The following is a 26,588-nucleotide window of genomic DNA, read 5'->3' on the forward strand; positions in this document are numbered from 1 at the left end:
AAAATGTCTGATGTAGCAAATACAGAATGACTGCATTGAATGACTGTGCCCGGAATTACATTTGCCTTTGTTACTTGGTAAATATAACCTTCTATATTAAAGCACGTTGGCATGAAGATTTAAAAAAGCAATCCCCAGTTTCATAGGTAGGGACTTGCCACCACGTTCAGGCAATTCCCATTTAGGAAACATAAACACAGCTGCACTAAATAGACCACCAATACAATTAAAAACACACCCTCTTCTATGTATAATGCCAATACCTAAATACACCATAATTTACTATTTTTTTACTATCTTATTCAAAATGTAGCCCCCTTAAGTCAAAGATTGTAAGGTTTCTAGGGTGACACTTATCAAAGACTTATTTCACTTCCTGAAAACTAGTAATAGTTCCTGCAACACTAATTTCTTTTAAAAATAAAATGGCAACAAAAGAAAGTTCCTGAAACTTCTACTTTGAGCTTTATTAAAAAAAACAAAAACAAACCCTGATGAATACTGGGTTTCATGAAGTATATTTTTTCTGTAAAAAACTTAGAATGTTTGCATACATTTCACAGTGTGAGTTGCTTATAACTTAGGATAAGTATCTCTCGATGGTTCTTAAGGAAATTTGCAATTACACTCCAGGTAACATTAAGTTTTCAGGAAATTAATCTAACAATAATATGGGATTGTAGAGACACTGAAACTGTATGCTGGTTCTTTCCTCCTGTTGGAGTGAATGCAGTCATCGCTTTTGGGCTGTCCTATTTATCTGGACATAATAATGATAATATATACACAGAATTAGAAGACTGGCTATGTTTATACAGTACAGGGCAGGGCTTTCGATCAACCATCAGAGAACTATTTGTAGGTGAGTATTTAACTATTATTTGCCATAGGGATTCAGGAAGACTGCTATATGCAGTCATTTATAGTGGCAAACAACTCTCCAGTCACACTTTTTGTCCTCTCAGCCATGGATATTTCATCTCACTGGTGAGGCTCTTGTACTTCCTCAGAGAATAATGGGCAAAAATGAGCATAAGAAAGCTAAGACCTTGATCAAAAGCGGCTACAATCTATCCCCACCCCCTAAAATACCAACCAAAATTAATACATGCACTCCTCAGTATTTTTGTAAGGATAAAGTTTCAATGAAATGAATATAAAATACAACCTTTAAGATAATCAGCTATTTCAAATAACCTTAAAACAACAAAGATGCTAAGGAAGGGAACTCTGGAAGATGCAACTTTGCCTCGGTGACAGGGAGGAAACTTACGGGCTAAGGACATGTATAATAAACCTCACATCTTTTTTTTTTTTTTTTTTTTTTTTAAATGAGCCACCTCCCACTATACTTTCCAACTGTTTTCTCCTTTAACCTAGTCCTAGTGTGGTAAAAGAACTGCATTTAACAAGAGTGAGGATGGTCATCCGGCTTTGCCTACCAATGCCTCTGTTATCTAGCAAGAAATCCCAGTCTAAAAAAGGAAAAAGGCAGGGTATCTGAAGGAAAAAGGCCACATATATCCTAAGACAATAGGACAACAAGCACCCTTCCAGGTATTATGTTAATGACTGAGATAATCCACTAGAAGTGATCAGACCAGTATGTCTTACAGATAATGATGGAGATGAGGTGTGTCTCACCTGACATTCTGATATTCCCCTGGGAAGTAGCTTCTATGGCTACCTCACTACCACTGATAGAACCTTTCCTAACAACTGGACCCACTGACAGAAATGTAAGGTTACACCAGTGGTTTAAAACAAACCCTTTTCAGAACAAGATTACAAAAAGAATGCTGTGTAATTTTTAAAATGAACCAACTCCTGCAAATGCATAAGGTTGAAACAATGTTTTTATGAACTTTGTGACTAACAGCAAAATATGGCTATTCAGTAGAGATGATTAAGATGAAAGTGGAATTGTAAACCTAAAAAATGATCTAGAAGGTGGCTTTAAGGTAACCGGAATAGTCAAGGCTAGAAAGAAATGGGAAGAAGGAACATACCTCAACGAAATGAAGGTTATATATGACAAACCCACAGCCGTATCATATTCAACAGGCAAAAACTACAAGCATTTCCCTTAAGATCAAGAACAAGACAGTACTGGAAGTACTAGCCACAGCAAATAGACAAGAAGAAATGCAAGGCATCCAAATTGGAAAGGAAGAAGTAAAATTGTCATAATTTGCAGATGACACGATACTGTATATATAGAATCCTAAAGATTCCACCCACCCCCCCCCCCCCAAAAAAAATACTAGAACTGGTAAATGAATTCAGTAAAGTAAAAGGATACAAAATTAATATCCAGAAATCAGTTGCATTTTTACACTAATAATGAACTATCAGAAAGAAAAACTAAGAAAGCAATTCCATTCACAACTGCATAAAACCAATACCTAGGAATAAATTTAACCAAGGAGGTAAAAGGCCTGTACTTGCAAAATTATAAGACATTAAAGAAAGAAATTAAAGAAGATACAAATAAGTGGAAGAATTCACATCATTAAAATGTCCAAACTACGCAAAGCAATCTACAAATTCAACGTAATTCTTATCAAGACATCAATGGCATTTTTCACAGAACTAGAACAAATATTACAAAAATTTATATAGAACCACATAAAAACCGAATAGCCATGGCAATCTTGAGAAAGAAGAATAAAGTTGGAGGAATCATGCTATCTGATAGCAAACTATACTATGTGACCATTGTAATCAAAACAGCATGGTACTGGCATAAAAACAGACATATAGATCAATGGAAGACGATACAGATGCTTGAAATAAACCCACACCTTTATGGTCAATTAATATCTGACAAAGGAGGCAAAAACATACAATGGTGGAAAGATAGTCTATTCAATAAATGGTGTTGAGAAAATTTGACAGATACATGCAAAAAAGTGAAACTAGACCACCTTCTTACAGCATACACAAGAATACACTCAAAATGGATTAAAGACTTAAATGTTAGACCATAAAAATCCTAGAAGAAAAATACACAGGCAGCAAAATCTCAGACATTACTGGCAGCATTATTTTTTCTGATATATCATCTTGGGCAAGGGAAACAAACAAAAAAAAAAGTAAATAAATGGGACTGCATCAAACAAACAAACAAAAATTTGCACAGCAAAGGAAACCATGAACAAAATGAAAAGACAACCTAATGAATGGGAGAACATATTTGCCAATGATACATCTGATAAAGGGTTAATATCCAAAGAACTTATAAAACTCAATATCAAAAAACCAAAACAACCCAATTAAAATATGAGCAAAAGACCTAAATAGACACTTCTTCAAAGAGGACATACAGATGGCCAAGAGATGCAAATTAAAACGACAGTGAGATATGTCCTCATTGGGAGGAGGGTTCTTGGCTGGGTGAAAAAGGTGAAGGGATTAAGCAATGTCATAGACAAAGACAACAGTATGATGAGTACCAGAGGGAAAGTGGGGTAAGGGAGGTTGAAAAGAGTATAGGGAGGATAAATGGTGCTGGAAGGAGCACCTGACTTGAGGTGCTAAACACGCAATACAATACCCCTATCCCCGCTCCCCCAAGAAAGGAAGAAAGGGGAAAGTGATGAAGCAGGAGAAGGAATGGTCAGAAGCAGAAAAGCATAGTTCTAAAGGAAACTGGGGGAGAGGAAGTGTTACTCAAAACATCCTTTCCACAAATTTGAATTGGACAGAAGAGTGGGAAGACTCAGGGTTTGGGTAGATTGTTTCTAAGATAAAAAAGATTTGACTACATTTTGGGCCGTCACATTCATCGAAAAAATGAGTTTGGTAGAAGTGACATGCCGGTGGAGAGAGGAGAGTAGGGCTGAACAGGAAGTGGGTTATAATATTTAAAGGACCTCTCAGATCCAAAACTGTTAAGTCATTGTTCATGGCAGATCTGTAGGTTAGGGGCTGGTATGCTCACAAGGTTTCAGATAAGGAAATACTCCCTCTAAATCCAGGCTCCTTTTTCTGATAGTAAATGTATGCTTAGAGCCCTCCGTAAATTGCAGCTAATTTCTTGCTGCCCTTAAAGTAACAACATAATCTTTAATACCTGAACCTAAAGAAACCTGTCAAAATCTTTCCAATGAACCCACTTTTTTGTATTATCCTAAGGAAGATATCCCTTTTCCTTTTTTAAAAAAATTTATTGATTGATTTTAAAGAGAGAGAGAGAGAGAGAAACCTTGATTTTGTTACTCCACTTATTTATAGATTTATTGGTTGCTTCTTGTATGTGCCCTGAGTGGGGATTGAACCCTCAACATTGGCATTTCAGAACAATGCTCTAACCAACTGAGCTACTCGGCCAGGGCACCCTTTTCCTTTTGATTTGCTTTATAGACATATAATTTATAGTTGACTACATAAAATGCCTATTTAATTTCCACAACATTTAAGAGCTTGGGGTGGGAATACAACCCCCCTGCTATAGTATTTCTATGGTACACTCAGTTTCCACTGGCAAAGTTTGACCTTCAGGACATTAGTCAGGACTTGTGAAAGTGGCTGTCTGTCCTGGTACCTGCTTTTACAAGCTAGGCATACTCTCCTTCACTCATCAAATGTCAGTGGAGAAAGCAATGTTTCCTAGGATGTGCAGAACTTCACTTAGTCTATCTAAACCTGACTTTAAAAGACATTTTATGAAAACGAATTATAAAAATAGTCTTGTAAAACCACCCGTCCATTTCACAGAGTGGGTCACTGGAGTGAGGTAAGGTGCAGGACTCCACCACCCCAGGTCCCGCATTACTGGTGACTTGGAGTTCCTGGGAACTGGGGCCTGGCTAGGAAAGAATGAGGTGGTACAACTTTCTACGACTTGCTGAAAAAATATAAGGAAAGCTCTTAAGCTTTTTTTTAAAGCCACAATGGCAGAAAACTTGACAATTTCCCTAACTTGACAACGAAGGTAAAAACCTGTAGGGGGTTTTGCAATCTCTGATTTCACGGAGGGGAAACTGAGGTCCTGGCAAATGCGGAGATTCGGGCAGAGACAGAGAGAAGGAAAGGAAGTCTGGGGCGATTCCCTCTACTTGATCCTCCTATTAAATTGTTAGCTGTAGAGAACACACAACATCATGGATCTAATTCTGCAGCACGTGACTTTTCTTTGAGTAGAGAAACATCTGTGACAAACAAAAAGCAATGTTTTTTAAATTCAATTTTTGGGTAGATTTTTTCAGTACTATTACATAATCAGCTAAACTGTGTTATTTGTGTCACATCTCTGCTTAAATTTTCCCGAGTGTCTGAAGTTGTGAGAAACATTACTAACCATATGGCAGATAACACACACAAAACACATTAGCGTTAAAAAAGCAGTGGTTTCCAACAGAATTTGGTCCCTGAATGAATGCTCATTCAAGTACACTCTACTTCTCCATTTGTCCTAAAACAAACAATATTCTGCATGGCTATATAAGGATTTCAAGAGAGAAACTAAAAAGAATTCCTTCAAGATAGGCAAACAATACCAAAATTAAACAAAAACATTACAGTATCTGGGCCTTCACTTCTAACCCAGTAAGAAATGTTACTGGTATAAATACTCGTTGGACTGAAAGAAGCAAAAAGTTTATTTTGAAGTTACATATGACTTTAAATATAAACTTTACATCAAGTTTACTTTTCTCTTCTTTACTATTTCCTCTTCTCACTTTTGTTTTCCTTAAACAGAAAAGCTGAGATGTGCTTTTGGAAAATAATTTCAATTCAATTTCTACTCTGAACAGTTAGATAAGGTTAGAGTTCAATATTTCAATATAACTGCCCAGAGTATCTGAAAAACATTCACAAAGGACAGATGTATATTTGAGAACTGGTGTAAGAGATATATTTACTTCTTGAAAACACTTACAAGAAGGTAAAGAAATTATTTGCTTCCCATGAAAAGTTTCTAGCAATTAATTTTTTCTGTCCAATTGCCTGAGGGAAAAAATGGAGATTAAAACACACATATCAAAAAGCTCTCATAATTATGTACATCAAGTTCCTAATAAACTTGAATTCTATCTCTGTTTATCCTACGAGATATTCTGACATGCTACCATGCTACTTCTGCAACTATGTGTGCTTTTTTGTTTTTTATTGCAGGTAATAAACAATTTTTCTACCTGACTGGTTTCTGAATACATGACTCTGGGAAATGTCAAATGTCCTTCTTTAGTTCCAGTCAAATTAGTTTTTTATTTTTATTTTCCCCCCAAAGCTGCGTGGAACATGTTAAACACAAGGCTGTGACCTTAAACTCTGAAATAATATTTCTAGTGTCTGTGCAAGAGCCTGCCCTCACATACACCTTTAGACTAATTACTGCAGTGTAATGTTGCCAGTGAACCACCGTAATTACACTCGGAAAAAAAGTATGGTCTTGTACTTTCCTGGCTAATGAAAATGATAACCTTTCCATTCTGATCCATCATTCACAGCAGCAGAGCACGTGATACAGGGTCTCCAGGGTATACAGTCATTTTCCTGACTGTTTATGTACACTTCTGTTTTCTGGCCCTGCAAAGCTAGAATTAAAGAACCAGCACACTTACGCTAAAAACAGTCAACAGTAATAATAGCAATAACATTAAAATTTAATATCCTTACTCCACAATGCTATTCAATAATGAAATAGGGCCATGACACAGGAATGTGTGTCAAAAATGATAGCACAGAAAACAAGTAATGAGACTCGTAGGCCATCGTATTCAAAATGCTTGACGTTAGTTTACTGCTCTAGATAGGGATTTTTGAGAGATGTTGGACAGTTTAGTGTCAAAGTGGCTGGCCTGGTATGTGACTTTTAAACTATGTCAGAAAATACATTCTATTAGATTTTTAATAGATTTTAAACAGTATGTTCTGTGTTAAAACACCTTCTTCAGCTTTACTTATTAATGCAATTAAATACATTCCAAATGGAAAGAATATTCCTTCAAGTATTGAACCTAAATGTATTTATTAATTGCCATGAGCATCTTAGTGGCCCGATTATTCCTTCCTCATATTTCAGAAATAACGTAAATATGAAGGACAACTGAAAAATAATTTGGCTTTTTAAAGTCCTTCCTCCCAAAGCAATGACACGAGATATAAAGACCAGACCCAAGATGGTTCAGTTGGATCGAGTCAGACTATGACATTTCTTCTGACAACAGCCAGGTGTGCTGTTTTCTTCAAACACCGGCTAATATTTTTTCTAGCCATGTGCTCAACCCAGTAAGAGAAAGACAACCCAAGGGAGTCCCTTCCCAGTTGGAGGCAAAACCCCATCCTTAATAATAAAGCTATTCCATCTGCTGGCTGAGAGCTGACAGTAAAGCACAGGAACAGTGCTTTGTTGATCTGGTTGCAATAATTCTCAACAGCAAAGTTACATGGCAAAGGCCAACCTGATCCCTTTCATATCAGAGACCTATACCTGAGTGCTGAATGAACTCCAGTTAAAAAAACAGCCAACTCTGAGCCACCTGCTTGGACATTTTTGGTATTCTAGAACATTCTAAGGGTTACGTACATGGCTTTGGTGGAGTTTTTTTAAAAATCCTTGTAAGAACACATTACATGAGGTCTACTCTCTCTTAACAAACCCAAGCAAGTTGCCCTTCCTTATCACAGGCCTGGCGTAAGTATGTTAGAGCTATTTTTCCCACACCAGGGAAACTCTAGGCAGTACAGGAAAGTACTCAACCTTATAACTATCCAAAGTCCTGTGGTTAGTAGTATCATCTATGAGATCCTATTAATGGAATGGCTAAGTGGGACCAATGTGGGGCTACGTGTGGAACCCTTTTTTGCTAAAAGCTCAATTTTAAGATTGAACAGCTGTCTCCATCACTCCCACCTTCCTGGTCTGTTTCTCATTGGTCTCCATCAGTCATTCCTCAGAAGCCTGCGCCAATCTCCTTTCACAAGCTTCTCAACAAAGCACAAAGGTGACACGTACAGCTCAGAATGACTGACAGACTGCCTACCTGGAAAGCGTCTTTAGAATTTTTGTTTCACATTTTTGATGACACAATAAATGAGCCAGATTACAAAAAGAAAGGAAAAAAGATAGACAACCGACTTTTAGAGATTTAGTGTTCATGTAATCTAGTAATATAAGGAATTACTTGCCAATTCTCCTCAACCTTTGCTCAAAGCCCTCATTCCAACAGCACTGGGAGATGATTGCTGAGAGCCAGGTACCTGCAGTCTCCTACACACCAAACACTTCATCAAAGCAGTGGAAGACAAGAACCCAAAAAAAGATTCAGACATTCGGAAGAAAGAAGGTGTGGGTGTGGTGAGGACACTCCAATTTTCTTTGTGGGGAAAGAAGGCTCCTTTTCAAACATTAAAGTATAGAAGAGGATGGATAAGTTCCAGCTCACCCAGCCTCTACATGTGAATTTTTTTGAACCATGAATTCAGAGCTGGCAAGGGTGGAGGAATTAATAAGACTGAAATTAATTTAGTTCGAAAGCTTCATTTTACAGATGAGGAGACTAAGGCCCATTAGAAATTAAGTGATGTGGTCAAAGTCACACACCTCATATGGATTTTATCCCGACATTTGTTTTTGAGCAAGTGCATTACTGATTGACTCTAAGTCTGCACCATCTAGTGCAGTGGCCACTAGCGACACGTGGCTTTTGAGCACTTAAAATGTGGCAAATCCCAATGGAGATGAGCTGCAATACACTCCGGTGTAAAACACACACCAGATTTCAAAAAGTTAACATAAATAAAAGAATGCGAACTACTTATTCATTTTATTTTATTACATGTTAAAATATTTTTGATATACTGTGTTAAATACAATATATTATTAAAATTAATTTCACTTCTTTCTTTTCACCTTTTTAGTGTAGCTACCAGAAAACTTAAAAAAATAGCTGTTGGTTCACACTATATTTCTACTGGACAGGCTGCTTTAAAACATTACTACCTAGTTTTTAAGAATTTAACAGAAACTCCATTTCACTATTTAGAAGGAATCATATTTATCATTTAAAATATTTTTTAACTTATCACCATCTATTCTTAATTGCAATAATCATGTAAATGAAACTCTTTAATTTTAGGAAAGAATGCATATATGTCTATAAGTTGTAAAGGCAGGAATTTTGAATTGCTAAATTTTTCTTTTTGACCTTTAAATTATTGCTTCCAACTTTCTGGTTGACCACAGCCTCCCCCAAAGCTAAGCCATGATAAAATGCTTGTTATTTTTAGGGAAATCCAGGCATCCAACGAGAGGATATCTAAATTTTCCAATCTGTCATTTCCCATTTTGTATAGCTACAAAAGCAACCATATAAAGAGCAATGGTATTTGTACTAAAAACGCAGAAATCGATCATTCTCAAATTCATTTTTTCAAAAGCCCCAAAAGGATGTCCAAAACACGTACCGCCATTGGTAAGATAAATCTTTCATTATCTACCCTGTTACCAAAGAACTCAGCATAGATTCGAGCAATAAATAACAAATGCAGTACACACCATCTTTCAACCATTTGCCAGTCGGGATTGAGGCTGAGGAAGCAGAAAGGATTAAGCCGAAATCAAAGACAGCCCAGCTCTAAGGGTGTCTAATTAGCATAACAAAAGACACTGCCACAGTCTTTGGGCAGTGGGCAATACATCTCATTAAGAAGACTGAATAACAATTATTCTCTCAGCTCCCTCTCTCCACCCCCACCCTTCTTGGCTCAGCTCTGGGAGACCCTGAGAGCTCAGCTTGAGAGCTTCTGCTTTATTGGCCTGGCATTCAGGCTGCAGGCTGAAGAGCCCACTTGTGTTCCTGTGCACCTGCATCTCAAAGCTTGATCCAGATTCCCTCTCCCGCTGTGAAAATGTAGCTTCTTCAAGCACACACAAGTCCTGCTATGCAGTTTATAGGTATATAATATTGAGAAATGGCAATGATGACCTACATAAAGGAATACGAGTTCCCCCTAAAATGTCTTTAAAGAAAATTGATTTATTTGCTCTCTTCATCTATTCTGTTTTTCCCTTTTAATATTACTTCAGTCTCAGAGTTAATGAAGCTAAATTAAAATTCTATGAAATTTTATTGCACCCGTAATTAGCTGTGAGCACATGCATGCACAAACGCATGCACACACACCCAGAGACACACATACATACACATATGATGCAATTTAATGGGAGTAAGTTTGATTCGGTCTTATCCTCTTTCCCTATTTCCTCTTAATGCTAGACAATTGAGAAAACATGGAACTCAACAAAAGAAAATTGAGGTTGCAGGTAAACATGTGGGCAGTTTTTATATAAATTTTAACCAAGAATAAAAGAACATTCTTCTAGGGCAGTGGTCGGCAAACTCATTAGTCAACAGAGCCAAATACCAACAGTACAACGATTGAAATTTCTTTTGAGAGCCAAATTTTTTAAACTGAAACTTAGCTTCTAATGCCACTTCTTCAAAATAGACTTGCCCAGGCCGTGGTATTTTGTGGAAGAGCCACACTCAAGGAGTCAAAGAGCCGCATGTGGCTCGCGAGCCGCAGTTTGCCAACCACTGTTCTAGGGTGATTACTAAGAAAGATGAAAGCTTCAAGTAATTCTCTGCACTTTTCCGTATCAATCCACTTTGGGGGAAGGACTGACTGAGAGGGAAGGGGAGGGAAACGGATGAAGTTATTTAATCCACACAATTTCCAATTCTGCACGATATTCTTTGGTCAGTAACAAAAGGAATCTAGTTATGAGGGCTGCTTTGATATTTTTAAAAACCCTCTTCTGCCAAACACAAATTACATAGCCTCCTTAAACCTGAAGACTGCCAGGTCTGCAAGCTGCACTAGGAAAGTTTGTTTATTACAGATGTAGACAGGAACTCTACAATTGTTACTGAGGCTAAATGCAGAAACGAGCCAATTCACTTGAGTAGCTGGGAAAACCTACTGAACCTATTTATTAAGTCTGGATTTTCCAAACCGCTGTAAAGTTACTGCATTGCAGGAACTAAGAGACCTTGAGAATATTTGAGTCTTTAACATTATAGACTGGAGACATAGTGTGAGACATTGTAATGCTATACATACTCTGCACGTGGCATTATACAGTTAAAATAAAACTTGGGACATCACCCAAATCCTAAAAGCCTTTCTCTATGTGGCAACCTACTCAGAATTCAAAAGCCAGCCAGTTTCTGCCTTCCATCCTACAAGTAGAGTGGATTTTATTTTAATCCTCTCTCCTACTAAATTTCTCTTGTTTAATAGATAAATCACACTGTAATTTTTTTAAAAAATTCTTGCCTATTTCCACCCTACAGTTTTACCAAAAGTAGTATCCAGATGTAACACATTAATAGAAATTCTATACTGCTTTATATTTTAAAACACAGTAATTTTGATTTTAATGCCCAGTCAGTGACAGACCTTTCAGTCTATGGCCTTCCATCTTACATAAGGGCTTCTGGGTCCATTGGTGCAGTCTCCTTCCCTTTAAGACAGAACCTCAGCCCATCAGAGAAGAGCTTGAAGAGCATTAATTAGGGGGTCAAGAGGCCTTCAGTTCACCTCTGCCACTAACTAGCTCTTTGACTCCGAGCAAATCATTTCACACTGGGGTCCCAGTTTCCTCATCCAAAAAAAGAGGGGGACGGCATTTGAAATCAATAACCTATAAGGCCACTTGTGACTCACACATCCTGTGTTTCTACATTAAGTGTTCCATACCAGGCAGGGCCAGCAGGGTGTCCTGCAGCGCACCCTGGCCCCGTGGGGAAGGGACGGTCTGCTGCCAGCGGCTGTGGTGTCCCAAGGCCAGGCCAGGCCTGTCACTGTCTCATCACCACTGGTCCTGCCTTTCATTCTGGAGCTGACACCGTCTGGGATTAACGATGGCTGCCGAGTGCAAGGATGAATGAAAGAAAGAATAGAGCAACATTTCAGGGATTCAGTTTACCCGTCTGAAAGAAATAATTAAAATAATTGCCAGGCTTGAATCTGGAGTTGTCTTCAGATTATAACCTAGCATTCCGGAGTCAGTGTCGGTGCTGGGAAAGCTTGACTACTGTTGGTAAATACAGCTGAGAGCACTCCTACTGTCAGGAGTAAACTTCAAAATTTCACGCATTTTCCATTTACTCAGAAGCTAGTGCTGTGAGCTGAAGCACATTCCTACTGGATATCTTGATTCAAGTAGTCAGGGGAAATTTTTAATTTCAAGTAGAAAACTGTCTTGGGGCTCTATCTAATTACTGCTTCAGAACTGTTAGAAAGCAGCACTGGATGGATAAGTCTAGAGACCAGGCCTTTGCTAACCAGCTAACAAAGTGGAGGCTGCGGGAGGAATGTGGCTGGGCGTGGGGAGCATGCTCAGCAGTCCTGCTGGGCTGCGCTGTCCCTGGAGGAATCTTGCCTGAAAAGCAGAGATAACTCTTGTATTCCCTTTTCAAAGCCATGACTCAAAAGGATTTCAGAGATGTAAGACAAAGCATATTTAATGGGAAGAAAGGAGGAAAACAGCCAATATTGATAAACCTACAATTCATTTTTTCAGTAGCTATTGGAAAGATGAATCATGCTGGAAAAAAAAGCCTGAGCAGGTTCTTGTCATTCCAAAAATATGATCCTGCGCCTGCCTGAAAGAGTTAAGGGTGTATAAATATTTATCATTCTTCTTTCAGAAAGATAAGAAAAATTCCTTTTGCATACATGAATTTCAGATTCCTGAGCAAGCATTAGGATATGGTCAGGGGCCCATCATCTTAATGAGGATATGATAATATGTGTGTGTGTGTGTTTTTAAACTTGTATGTGATTAAAAAAAAATCAAACCCTACAGATTTTGATTTTATACTTAGGCACACACAGACCCAAGAACAGTTACTGCTTTTGGAAGCATACTGATGGGATGGATGACAGGAACCAGCGAGACCAGGGTGAAAGGTTCATTGAGAGTGATAAATAGGATATGCTTTTCTTAATGTTTTGCAATTGCATATTCAATACTGCAGGCCAGTGAATATGCATTTTAACTGCATTTTTAAGAGAGCTTCCAGATTTTAATTACAGATTAAACAGTTATTTGTAAATCAGTACCGCTTCATTAGCATATCAGAATCACAATAAACAATGATTCTCTGTCACTAACTAGTATATAGGACAGTGTGAATTTACGAACAGACCATGGCCGGGCACTACAGCAGGGCAAAATATCCTATTTACCTCAAGTAAGCCGATACCCTAAAATACTTTAAGGGAAACATTCCAGATGAAAGCTCACAATATTCTAAATTCTATGAGACTAGAGATTTTATTTCTTTTATTTGTAGCTATATCCCTAGTGCTGAGCACCATGCCTGGCTCACAGTATATTTTCAGTAAAGATTTGTTGAATAAATGAATGAAATAACCAGCCCTTTTACAAGTATATAGTTATATTTTTGTATTTATATGATCATGCATTGATATTTTTTGACAAATTGCCAAATTGAAATAAAATCATCAGTGAGGATATTTTCAAAGGATTTAATTTTATAATTTCTTCTAAGGGATGTAGAAGAAATGCATTTTTTTGTTTTGTTACCACCTTCATAACAAACAGTAGCTGTAATAATCTTATTTCACATAGTAATTTGTTTATTTGTTTTTACCAAAGACTATGTTTTAGAGCAGTTTTAAGTTCACAACAAACATGAGAGGAGGGTGAAGAGATTTCCCATATTCCTCTTGCCCCTGCACATGCCCAGCCTCCCCCACCGAGTATCAATGTAGGTTCATTAACAGTAACAAATGTACCACTCTGGTGAGGGATGTTGATAATAGTCCCTTATTTTTCATCTCTACAGATACTTTCGTTGTTCTCAACTTGTAGATGAAGAACACAGAGAATTTAGGTAACTTGCTCTGGTTACTTTGTGAGTTAGACACGGCTCCTGGGAGCCCAGCCCCTAGCCGTGTTTTCTGCAGCATGCAGTACTGCGCCACCTCTTTGCTACTTACTTTGTGTCTGGTGTAATGCACAAAACAAGCGCCTAAGAGAAAAAACGAAGCAGTATAATAACCACACAACAAGCAGGGAAATAGAAGAGGAATTTTCATTATCATCATTCAACTAGTCAATAGAGAAAGAAGGAAAAGAATTAAAATATTTTCCCAAAATAGCCACCTAGAGTTCTATGCTTTGTGTTAGATTACAACATATCAAATATAGAACTGCTAATGTCAAACTGCAGATTAAGAAAACTGTCTTAAAAAATCAACTTATGTGTTTTTTGTGAGCTGATTTCTAAACTGACTTCATAATATGAGGATGCACTGGACTTTCACAGAAACTAGGAGATTTTGGGGAAAAGGAAGTCAGATGTGTGGTACATGCTTGTTTACCAAATCACAGAAGACAAAACCACAGGAGGTTCTTTAAAAGATGTACTTGTTCCCTTTAAGGGAACACACAAGCTGAATAAAAATTCATAAAGCAAAATTGAGAGCTCCATGGATCATTCACAACCAGGAAAAAAGTACTTGGGAAGAAGTTTTAAATCCAAAATGCAAATCCAGTTTCCTTAACAGTTATTTCAGAAGGGTTGAGGGTTTCTAGAAATCAGTGCAAGATTAGATAATTGCAACTGGGACCAGACAGCTAACTTCTGCTTGCTTCTAACAACTTTTGGAGCTGTAAAGACCTAGCTTGACCAAGCTATTGGTGTATCCCAGTTGTGTATTCTAGTTGATATATTCTATGGTATCACAAGGACTAGCAAGTGTTATAAAACTTAAAGGTTGCAAATTTACTGTTTCAAATAATGGTAGTGGTGGGAAGGGTTCATAAGCAAGTCCAAGCAAAAAATTCAAGCAACAGATGGAGAAAATTTGATTCTACTCTTTATTTCTATTAACCACAGTGGCTATGAGCACAGGCATCCCTTACCACTACTTTTGTTTCTGTGATAAAATGGTTTATTTAATCTTCACCAAATATTGTACAGGGTAGGTAGTGACTTATCTTCACTCCATAGATAAGGAAACTAAAACCCACTGAGTACTTTTAGCTAAAGTTACATAGTTTATAACAAGGAAGTTGAATGATTTCATTTAAAATAAATTCTAAAGTTCAGAGTGACAGACATCTGTTACTTGAAGTATACATAGACAGACTTGTGTAGCAAATTAAAAATGCGGTTTTATGAATCTGGCTGGTTTTCAGTGGTTAGATTGTTGGCCTGCATACCAAAGGGTCTAGGGTTCGATTCCCAATCTAGGATATGCACCTGGGTTGCAGGTTTGATCTCTGGCTTCAGTTGGGGCATGTGTGGGAGACAATCAATTGATGTGTCTCTCTGTCTCATCCATGTTTTCTCTCTCTCCCTCTCCCTCTCTCCCTTCCACTCTCTCTAAAAAAATCAATGGAAAAAATATTCTCGGGTGAGGATTAACAACAACAACGAAATGTCATTTTTTGAAGTTGATAGTTAATAGCTTAAAATATTCAGTCACAAAAATTTTGTTTGTTTTTAAATAAATACAAAGATATATTATTATGAATAAATGATTATTTCCAAATTCTTGAGCTTGCCAAAAAGACAGTTGGTAAAAAAGCATGAAATGAATTTAATGCTATGCATATTAAAATACATCCCTCAACCCCAGCATTTCCTAGAAAACACAAGGGAAATGCCCCTGAGGAATACTTGCCCCTAACTAAGCATCTCTGTTGAGCATTATTCTTGAGGTTAAATAAGGCCCATACTGATACACTGGGAAAGGAAGGAATCATCTGACTATTAACAAGCAAACTCATGATGAATTGTTGAGTCAGGGCAACTGATAAGCCTATTGCAAGTGATGGTTCCATTATGGCCCTATTCGTCCTCAAGCCTCACTTCACAGTAGCAGTACATTCAGGTTTTCTCCACTTTCAGTGGAGCTACAACATAAATGATGAAGGATTTACAAAGAAACCATAGGCACTGGCTTTGTGCAAGAATTTTATCTTAAATGTATATACCCTGTCATATTGTTTAGAATGATCATAAGAAATGTAGTTTCACGACTCTCCTTTTCTCTCATCTTACTCTTTCCCAGCACAACACCCTGGCCTTGGGTGCTGCTATATGACTGTCACTTGAATCTCCATTTCTCATCCTCTCTACTGCCCTATGCCTGCGACACTGGCCTATACTATCCTTTAAGTCGCATTTTCTTATTTAGTTGACAGAGCAAAGTATTGAAGGCTGATAAAACAGGTTGAGTGCAAGTGAGATTCTGACTTTCATTTAGATAAACTACTTACTTTTTCCATCTATGAAACAGGAAAAGCATATATCTAATTATGTTAGAATTAAAGAAACATATATAAAAATATCAGCGAAAGTACTATAAAATACATTTAAAAATTTTACTTCTCACATTGGTTAATTCACCATTTCTGGTTAGGTTGCTAGGCTTTGATACTTTTTAAATATAAAAAATAAACTATTACTCTAGCCCTGGCCAGGTGGCTCAGTTGGTTGGAGCATCGACCCATACACCAAAAGGTCAAGGATTCCATTCCAGGTCAGGCACATGCCCAAGTCAGGGTACCTATAGGAGGCAGCTGATCAATGTTCTCTCACATCTCTCTCGCTTTCTCTCCTCCCCCCCTCTCTCCATCTCACCTTCCCTCCCTCAGCCGGGTGAGGATTAAAAAATAAAAATAAACTATTACTGTATGTATTTATTTTCATTATCTTTTTGGAAAATCATCACATATATCTGTAAATGATGATTCTTCAATTTCCTTATAGAACAAATGATGGAGTAGATCCGACAGTTATTTTTGAGACAATGTATCTTTTCGGTAAAAAAAAAAAAAAAAAAAATCAGTTGGAAACTTAAGTACTACCTAGACAGGTTGATGAGCATATGATACTCTTTAAACCAAGCCCTTCATTTTGTAAATCAAGTACCTTGGTTTTGTTCAAAGCACCTGCTGTCCTCATGTATTCATTTTAATTGTTAATAGAAAGAGGGAGAAAAATCATATAAATTGAAGTTTTCAAACAGAATTAGGCTGTTAAATCAAATCTATGAAAAATTCATAATCATTACAAACTAGAACCAGTTCTTTTATATACTTGGTAACGGATATATTCTCTACAAAATGAAGTGTTTGTGTATGTGTGTATGGGTGATGTTCAATTTATCAAAAAATAATTATCATGATATATAAAACTATTATAAAAATGGAAATAAGCCAGTGTATTAAAGTGGAGGGAAAAATCCCTTCAAAAGTAGAAGGGAAGAGACCTAACTTTAAAAACAAATGCAGTACAGGTATTTTATAGATCTTCATTTTATTCAAGTCTACCTAAATTAACCAGAATACCAAAATATCTAAAAAGGCATATTTCGGTATGATTCTAATTTAAGGAGAACCGGTGCTTATATAAATAACTTAAATGAGGAGTTGTGGATTTTAAATCATAATTCTTCTCTAATAGTCAGGGGACTGAGCCTTGTTTTCCAGAAACGAACCCCACCCTGTGAAGACTTTTTCAGACTTAGGGGCAGAAGACTCTTCGCCTCAGCTGTCTGTGCCTAAGACTTCACATTCTAGTGCTCGCACCATCCTTCAAGTACAGGCAGGTACCTAGATGTATGAATTCAAAGCAACATTGTTACTCCTTTCTTTAGACTATAATTTACCAAAACAAAACAAAACAGCCCAAGCCGATGAAGAATTTCACCACTGGGGATATGAGTTGCATATGTAGCATGTTTGCCATATTTGCGCATCGTTTTAAATGCCAGCCTTTTGCTGCTCTGTTTCACTCTTTGGCCTTGCAACAGAAACCCCAACTTCATCATCACAGACACAAAAACAATCTTCAATTTTAAATCGATTAATGTATAGAAAAATGGTCTTCTCTTTTAGAAGTATTTTACATGCATGAAAAACCCAAACCAAAGCTTTACATCTTTAATGCTCCTCTTACCACAGAGTTTGAAATGAATATACATCTATTCCATCTAAAGATGCATGCTATTCATTTCTTTTTTTCTCTTTTTACTTAAATATCTATAGCAAGTGCTCTGAAAATGCTGCTAGTTCAATGCTCAAAACAACCGCATGCAGTAGGGACTTCCTCATAGGAGTCTGAGGCCCAGCGATGCCAACCCCTTGGCCATGTTCCCACAGCTGGGAGGTGACAGGCACAGTCCGAGTTCAAACCCCGCAGTCTGGCTCCATAGTCTGAGCTTCTAACTACTATGCCACACTACCTCTTCAACCTTCAAGTCAAATTACAGTTTTAAAGGCATGTTAAAAGTGCTTAATTAATCCGAGCAAGTTGTTAATTACCATGTAACCTGCTATGGAGTTAAAGTGGTCCCTTTTTTATTAAAAGAGCTTTGCTAAACCAATATGAAATCTTCACAACTTTAAGAGTTAAACGTCAAGTGATACCTTTAAAGTCACCAAGGGATCTTACAGCATGGATGGACCTGGAGAGCACTACGCTAAGTGAAATAAGCCAGGCCGAGAAAGACAAGTACCGTATGATTTCACTCATATGTGGAATCTAATGAACAAAATGAACTGACAGGTAAAATAGAGGCAGACTCACAGATAGAGATCAGGCAGACAGCTGTCAAGGTGGTGGAGGGATTGAGCAAAAAGAAAATAAAATAGAAAAAACTCATGGACATGGGCAACAGTGTGGTGATTGTGGTGTGTGGGTGGAGGAGGGTATAGGGGGTATAAATGATCATGGAAGGAGACTTGACTTGGGATGGGAACACACAATACAGTGTACAGGTGATGTGCTGTGGAGTTGTGCACCTGAAACCAGTGTCATCCCAGTAAAGTTCATAAAAAAAAAAGTCACCAAGAGACCAAAGAGACTATGTGGCTAAAATGATAACTTTGATGTTCTTTTATTTATCAGTCATTCTAAACCTGTCAAGTTTTTAAAATGGGTAATCAGTACCCAATAAAAGATACACATAACCACACAGCTTGTGAGAATGAAAAAATAAAAAAGATTAAGTCTATGGAGGAAAATGTAGAGGCTAATTACAGTAGTGCCTCATCCTTCATTTGTGGTTTTGCTTTCTGTGGTTTTAGTTATCTGTGGTCAACCATGGCCTGAAATATTAAATGAAAATTTTCAGAAACAATGAATAAGTTTTAAAGTAAGTGCCATTCTGAGTAGCATGATGAGATCCTGAGCCTTTCCGCTTCATCCCCACCAGAATGTGAATTATCCCTTTGCCAATGTCTCCACAAAGTATACTCTCCCTGACCCTTAGTTACTTAGGGGTGGTCTTAGTTAAGAGAGAGAGAGACCACATTCACATAAATGTTATTATAGTACATTGTTATAATTGGTCTATTTTATACTCAGTTATTGTTGATTTTTTTTACTGTGTCTAATTTATAAATTAAATTTTATCATAAGTATGTATGTATAGGAAAAAACATAATGTATATATGGTTCAGTACTATCCGCAATTTCAGGCGTTCACTGGGAGTCTTGGAATCTTCCCCATGGATAAGGGGGGGGACTACTGTATACCCTAAACCTAAGCTATATGGTCACTGCAATTGAGCACTGAATTTGTCTCTGAGCTTTCTGAAAGTCAAGCAAAAAAAACCCAGCATGGTTACCTAGATGAGCTCCATTGCTTCAAAAACGGGAGGTAAAAGGCGTCATTTGTAAAGAAAACTTAATAAAACAAATAGATTTATCATTTTAGTAAATTTATACTTTTAGTAAAGATCAGTAAATAGATTTTACAGTCAGGAAACCCGTTTTATCACCCTTGCCTAGGAAAGTGCTTTGTATCAAGGAGCTGCCCAACAAATGTCCTTTAAAATACAATGCAAAAATATATTGCCACATAAGAGTAATTTTTGGCTGTGTAACAACAGTTTCAGGGCCACCATCAATGCTCGGCTGGATTAACAGCCAATTGTAATGGAATTCTTGCCTCTATTTTATGTCTCTCTGGTCCATTTCCCATAATCCATCTAGAGAGAGATTTTAAAAACTCAAGTCTGGTCATGTCACGTCTCCCCTTAAAACACCACAATAATTTCCCATGGCTCTCAGGGGAAAGTTGCCACATAAAGCCCTACTTTATTTATTATTTTTTTAAGTTAGCATACAGGAAGTTATATAATGACTGTCAAAATTTACTTAACTACTTTCCCATTAATAGACATTTGGCTTGTTTCCAATTTTTGGCTATTAATAATAACAATCTCTTTGGACACATGGGTGAGCATATGTCTAAACAGAATTACTTAGGTCAAAGGAAGAATATTTATATATTATTTTCATATATACAACTAAATTGCCCTTCAATATGGCTTTATCAATTTATATGTTCTGACTTAGCACATGAGGGTTTTCTTTCCTACACTCATCAACACTGTATATTATCAGTGGAAAAAAAAAAAACTGCCAACAGAAAAGATGAATAAATATTTTTGTTGCAGTTTTAATTTTCCTAATTGCCAGTGAGATGGAACACCTTCCATGTTTATTGAGTGCCTTTGCCACTTTTCTCTTCGGTTACAATTACTGAATTACAATTATTGCAAATATTTTTTCCTGGTATGCTGGTTATCTTTGAACTTTGTTTATCATGACATTCATTATATTGAAGTGTTTACTGTTTGGCAGTAAAATTTATCAAAAAGCCCTGTTAGGCTTTTGATTAAGATGATATTGACATACGGAGAAACCAAGATGGCGGCATAGGTGAACACCTAAACTGCTACCTCGCACAACAATTTCAAAACTACAGCTAAAAGACAGAAAGGACATCATCCAGAACCACAGGAAAGCTGGCTGAGTGGAAATTCTACAACTAGAAGGAAAGAGAGAGGCACATGGAGACTCAGAGGAGCTGCAAAAGGCTGAGGTACCGAGACACGCACGTGGAGAGGATGGGCGGCTGAGTGCCTGGCTAGCTTTCAATGGCGGGAGAGAGATAGAAGCTCCCAACTGCACTGAACCCCAGTCCGACTGCACTGAACCCCAGTTCGGGGCGAGACCCTGGGGTCCCAGACTCATACGGGGGAGTCTGGGCTGTTGGGAAAAGAGAGGAGCGCACGGAAACTCAGGGAAGTCGCGAAAGGCAGAGGTCTGGAGGCACGCCTGCAAGTGCGTACAGAGAGGACTGACTGCTGAGTGTGCCGCAGGCTTTCTCTAGCGGGAGGAAGGAGGAAGCTCCCGACTGCGCTGAACTCCAGTTCCGACTGCACTGAACCCCAGTTTTGGGTGAGACCCTGGGGACCCAGACTCATATGGGGGGAGTCTGGACTGTCGGGAAAAGAGAGGAGTGCACGGAAACTCAGGGAAGCCGCGAAAGGCAGAGGGTCTGGAGGCACATGTGCAAGTGCATGCAGAGAGGACTGACTGCTGAGTGTGCCGCTGGCTTTCTCTAGCAGAAGGAAGACAGAAGCTCCCGACTGCGCTGAACTCCAGTTCTGGGTGAGAATCTGGGAATCCAGATTCATTGGGGGAGAAACTGGACTGTCTGGCAGCGGGCGAAACTTGAGGGCGGCTTTCTCTCAGAGGTGCTTGCAGTGATAACCGAGGGACACTGAGACCCAGGGGCCTCATAGGGCAGGGCTGACGGGAAGCCAAGGCTGTCTGCTCAGCCCTGAGACTCCGCCCCATCCAAGCTGAGCACAGAGGCTTTTGCAATTTTGCAAGTCTTGTCTCATAAGGCTGTCTCCAGCACAGAAGTTCTCCTGGCGTAGACACAGCTGATCCTCACAGCCAATTGGCCTGGAGGTCAATTCCTCCCAGTGATAACAACAACAATCAAGACTTAACTACAACAAGGCTGTAAACACAGTCCACAAAGGGATGCACCAAGAGTGGCCACCTCAGGTAACTGGGGAGGCTGAGCCACTGGGCCATACAGGACACCTAGCACACAAAGCTACTCTACCAACTCAGGGAAGCAGCAAAAATGTGGAGACAAAGAAACAGATCACAAACAAAAGAAATGGAGGAAAGAAAACGACTGGATATAGAGTTCAAAACCACGGTTACAAGGTTTATCAAGAATTTCCTAGAAAAGGCTGATAAATTTAGCGAGACCCTTGAGGATATGAAAAAGGACCAACTAGAAATTAAACATACACTGACTGAAATAAAAAATATTATACAGAGACCTAACAGCAGACTAGAGGAATGCAAGAATCAAGTCAAAGATTTGAAATACAAAGAAGCAAAAAACACTCAACCGGAAAAGCAAGAAGAAAAAAGAATCCAAAAATATGAAGATAGTGTAAGGAGCCTCTGGGACAACTTCAAGTGTACCAACATCCGAATTATGGGGGTGCCAGAAGAAGAGAGAGAGCAAGATACTGAAAACCTATTTGAAAACATAATGACTGAAAACTTCCCCCACCTGGTGAAAGAAATAGACTTACAAGTCCAGGAAGCGCACAGAACCCCAAACAAAAGGAATCCAAAGAGGATCACACCAAGACACATCATAATTAAAATGCCAAGAGCAAAAGACAAAGAGAGAGTATTAAAAGCAGCAAGAGAAAAACAGTTAATTACCTACAAGGGAGCACCCATACGATTGTCAGCTGATTTCTCAACAGAAACTATGCAGGCCAGAAGGGAGTGGCAAGAAATATTCAAAGTGATGAATAGCAAGAACCTACAATCAAGATTACTCTACCCAGCAAAGCTGTCATTTAGAATTGAAGGTCAGATAAAGAGTTTCACAGATAAGAAAAAGCTAAAGGAGTTCATCACCACCAAACCAGGATTATATGAAATGCTGAAAGGTACTCTTTAAGAAGAGGAAGAAGAAGAAAAAGGTAAAGATAAAAATTATGAACAACAAATACATATCTATCAACAAGTGAATCTAAAAATCAAGTGAATAAAAAAAATCTGATGAACAGAATAAACTGGTGAATATAATAGAATCAGGGGCATAGAAAGGGAGTGGACTGACAATTCTCAGGGGGGAAGGGGGGTGGAGGGTGCGGAAGAGACTGGACAAAGGTCGTACACCTATGGATGAGGACAGTGGGGGGGGAGGTAAGGGCAGAGGGTGGGGTGGGAACCAGGTGGAGGGGAGCTATGGGGGGAAAAAAGAGGAAAAGTTGTAATAATCTGAACAATAAAGATTTATTAAATTAAAAAAAGGATGACATTGATCACAGAATAATATAAGGAGAATTGACATTATCATTATATTAAATGTCCTATCTGAGAATGTGTTATGGTTTATAATTTCAATATATCTTTTATATTCTTCAAAAAATAATCAGTTTCATTATTAAGATCTTAAACATTTCTTGTTAAATTTATTTGTAGGTATATATTTGCTTTGTTTCTACTGTGAATCATATTTTTTATTATATTTATCTATAATTTATCTTAAAACTTGTTTACTTTAGTTATCTCTCAGTCAGGAAAACAAATAAATATATTCTGTATACTGTATTTAAAAAACCAGAGAGGGATGATAGGAAAACAATTTAGAAATGTGTTTAATCTTTTTATAACTAAAGTATAATTGTATTGAAGAAAGAAGGGAAGCTAATTGGGGGGTGAGGGCATGTATGGGAGTGGGGTGGGGGGGGCAATGGTAAGATATGTACACATATAATACCTTAATAAAAAATATATATATATATATATATAAAAAGAAGGGAAGCTAGAGTTAAAAGAAGCTAATTTATAATTTTGATTTTAAAAAATTCTAGAGAATGACAGTGTCTAGTTTTTAGAGAAAACAGCCTAAGGGTGTTCCAGGTCTAGCTTCTTACTTAAGTCATCTTTATATTTTCTAAAATCTTAAAAAAGCAAAGTGGTTATACAACTTTCTTTAATTGCTAGTTTAGTTTTAGATAGTCTTTGCTGTCAAAATAATTCTTTATCAGGTCTCCTCAGGGATCCCCAAACCAAGCTATATTCAGCTTGTTGGTGGTGCGGTGTGGCTTCTCCCCAAGAAAAGCTCAGACAGTCCTGCAGCTAAACCAAGTTCTATATGCTATCAGATAAACTGTGTGTGTGTGTGTGTGTGTGTGTGTGTGTGTTTTGTTGTTGTTGTTTTGTTTGTTTTTTAAGAACAGTATAATGAACCTAATTTGATAGTTCTTAGTTTCAACAATTAACTCATGGGTAATATTGCTTCATGTATTACCACCTCTTAGCTCCCCAGATTTTTTTCTTTTTACCTCTTGATGCCCTTCATTTATTTCTCCCACCGTGCCTGCCTCTGGCGCCCACCATTGCACTTGGCTGCAGTGAACATGCATGTATCTTTTCAAATTACTGTTTTAATTTTCTTCAGATAAATAACCAGAAGTGAAATTGCTGGATCATATGGTAGTTCTATTTTTAATTTTTTGAGGAACCTCCAAACTGCTTTCCATAGTGACTGCACCAATCTACATCCCTACCAACAGTACACAGGGTTCTCCTTTCTCTCTACATCAGCACCAACACATATTTGTTGTTTTCCTATGATAGTCATTCTGAAAGGTGTAAGGTGACATATTACTGTGGTTTTGATTTGCATTTCCCTGGTGATTAGTGAAACTGAGCATCTTTTCATGTATCTGGTTAGCCATCTCTATGTCTTTGGAAAATGTCTAGATCTGTCAATTTAAAAAAGTAGATTGTTTGTCTTTTGCTGTTGAGATGTATGAGTTCTTTCGACTATTTTGGATATTAGCCCCTTATCAGATATATGATTTGCAAATATTTTCTCCCATTCAACAGTTGCCATGGTCTTTTATTGATGGTTCCTTTGCTATGCAGGAGCATTTTAGCTTGCTATGGTCCCACTTATTTATTTTTGCTTTATCTTTTGGTGTCAGATGAAAAATATCATTGCCAAGACCTCTGCCAAGGAGTTTCCCACCTATATTTTCTTTTAGGAGTTTCATGATATCAGGTCTTCTACTCTTTAATCCATTTTGAGTTCATCTTTGTGTATGGTGTAAGAGAGTTGTCCAGTTTTCCCAATTCAATTTATTAAAGAGACTGTCCTTTCCCCATTGCATACTATTGGCTCCTGTGATATAAATTTACTGTGTGGGTTTATTTCTGGGCTCTCTATTCTGATCCATTGATCTATGTGTCTATTTTTACGTTAATATTGCTTTAATTACTACAGCTTTGTAATATGGTTTTAAACCAGGGAGCATGATGCCTCCAGCTTTATTCTTCTTTCTCAAGATAGCTTTGGCTATTCAGGATCTTTAATGGTTCCATATAAATTTTAGGATTATTTGTTCTATCACTGTGGAAAGTACCTTTGGAATTTTGATAGAGACTGCATTGAATATGTAGATTACTATGGATAGGATGGATGTTTTAACAAGATCGATTTTTCTAATCCATAAGCATAGAATATCTCTCCTTTTATTTCTTATTTAATTTCTTTCATTAATGTCTTATAGTTTTTAATATAGATGATCCCTGACTTACAATAGTTTGACTTAGGATTTTTCAACTTTACAGTGGTGTGAAAGTGATATGAATTCAGTAGAAACCGTACTTTGAATTCTGAATTTTTTTTTTTAAATATATTTTATTGATTTTTTACAGAGAGGAAGGAAGAGTGATAGACAGTCAGAAACATCGATGAGAGAGAAACATCGACCAGCTGCCTCCGCACACCTCCCACTGGGGATGTGCCTGCAACCAAGTTACATGCCCTTGACCGGAATCGAACCTGGGACCTTTCAGTCCACAGGCTGACGCTCTATCCACTGAGCCAAACCGGTTTTGGCGAATTCTGAATTTTGATCTTTCATGGGGCTAGCAGTATGTGGTACAATACTCCCGTGATGCTGGGCAGGGGCAGCGAGCTGCAGATCCCAGTCAGCTACATTATAGCTGAAGGTTAACAATGGTGTATCCATTGTGTTAGATGATTTTGCCTAACTGTATGCTAATGTAAGTGATTGAGCACATTTAAGGTAGGCTAGGCTAAGTTATTATGTTCCTCATTTTGACTTGCCATACTTTCACCTTATGATGGGTTTATTGGGACACAACTCCATTGTAAATTGAGAAGTATCTTTCACTTCCTTGGTTAAATTTGTTCCTAGATATTGTATTCTTTTTGATGCAACTGTAGATGGGATCATTGTCTTAATTTTTTTCTGAGAGTTCATTATTAGTGTATAGAAACACAACAGATATTCATGCATGGATTGCATCCTGTGACTTCACTATATTTCCTTATCAGTTTTTACAGTTTTTGATGGAATATTTAGGCATATATATATATATATTTTTTCATGTAATCAGTGAATGGTGACAATTTTACTCCTTCCTTTTTCATTTGAATGCCTTTTATTTATATTTCCTGCTTGAATACTCTGGCAAGGTCTTCCAGTACTGTGCTGAATAAAAGTGGCAAGAGAGGGACTTCCTTGTTTTGTTCCTGATATTAGAAGAAAAGCTTTCTGGTTTTCATCATTGAGTATGATGTTAGCTGTGGGCTTGTTATATATGGTCTTTATTATATTGTGGTATCTTCTTTCTACTCCCACTTTGTTGAGAGTTTTTATCATAAATGATTGCTGAATACTGTCAAATGGTTATCCTGCATCTGTTGAA

The 26,588-nt window shown here is 37.7% G+C and overlaps 1 protein-coding gene across 4 annotated transcripts in view; it reads right to left on the reverse strand.

Annotated features, from left to right (window-relative positions):
• CDKAL1 (CDKAL1 threonylcarbamoyladenosine tRNA methylthiotransferase) overlaps positions 1 to 26,588 on the reverse strand; it is a gene marked incomplete at its 5' end in the record, with an annotated part of 690,467 nt that overhangs the window by 31,424 nt on the left and 632,455 nt on the right. The window lies entirely within an intron of this gene.

This window comes from Plecotus auritus, assembly GCF_963455305.1.
Source record: "Plecotus auritus genome assembly, chromosome: 2".
Lineage (NCBI taxonomy): Eukaryota > Metazoa > Chordata > Mammalia > Chiroptera > Vespertilionidae > Plecotus > Plecotus auritus.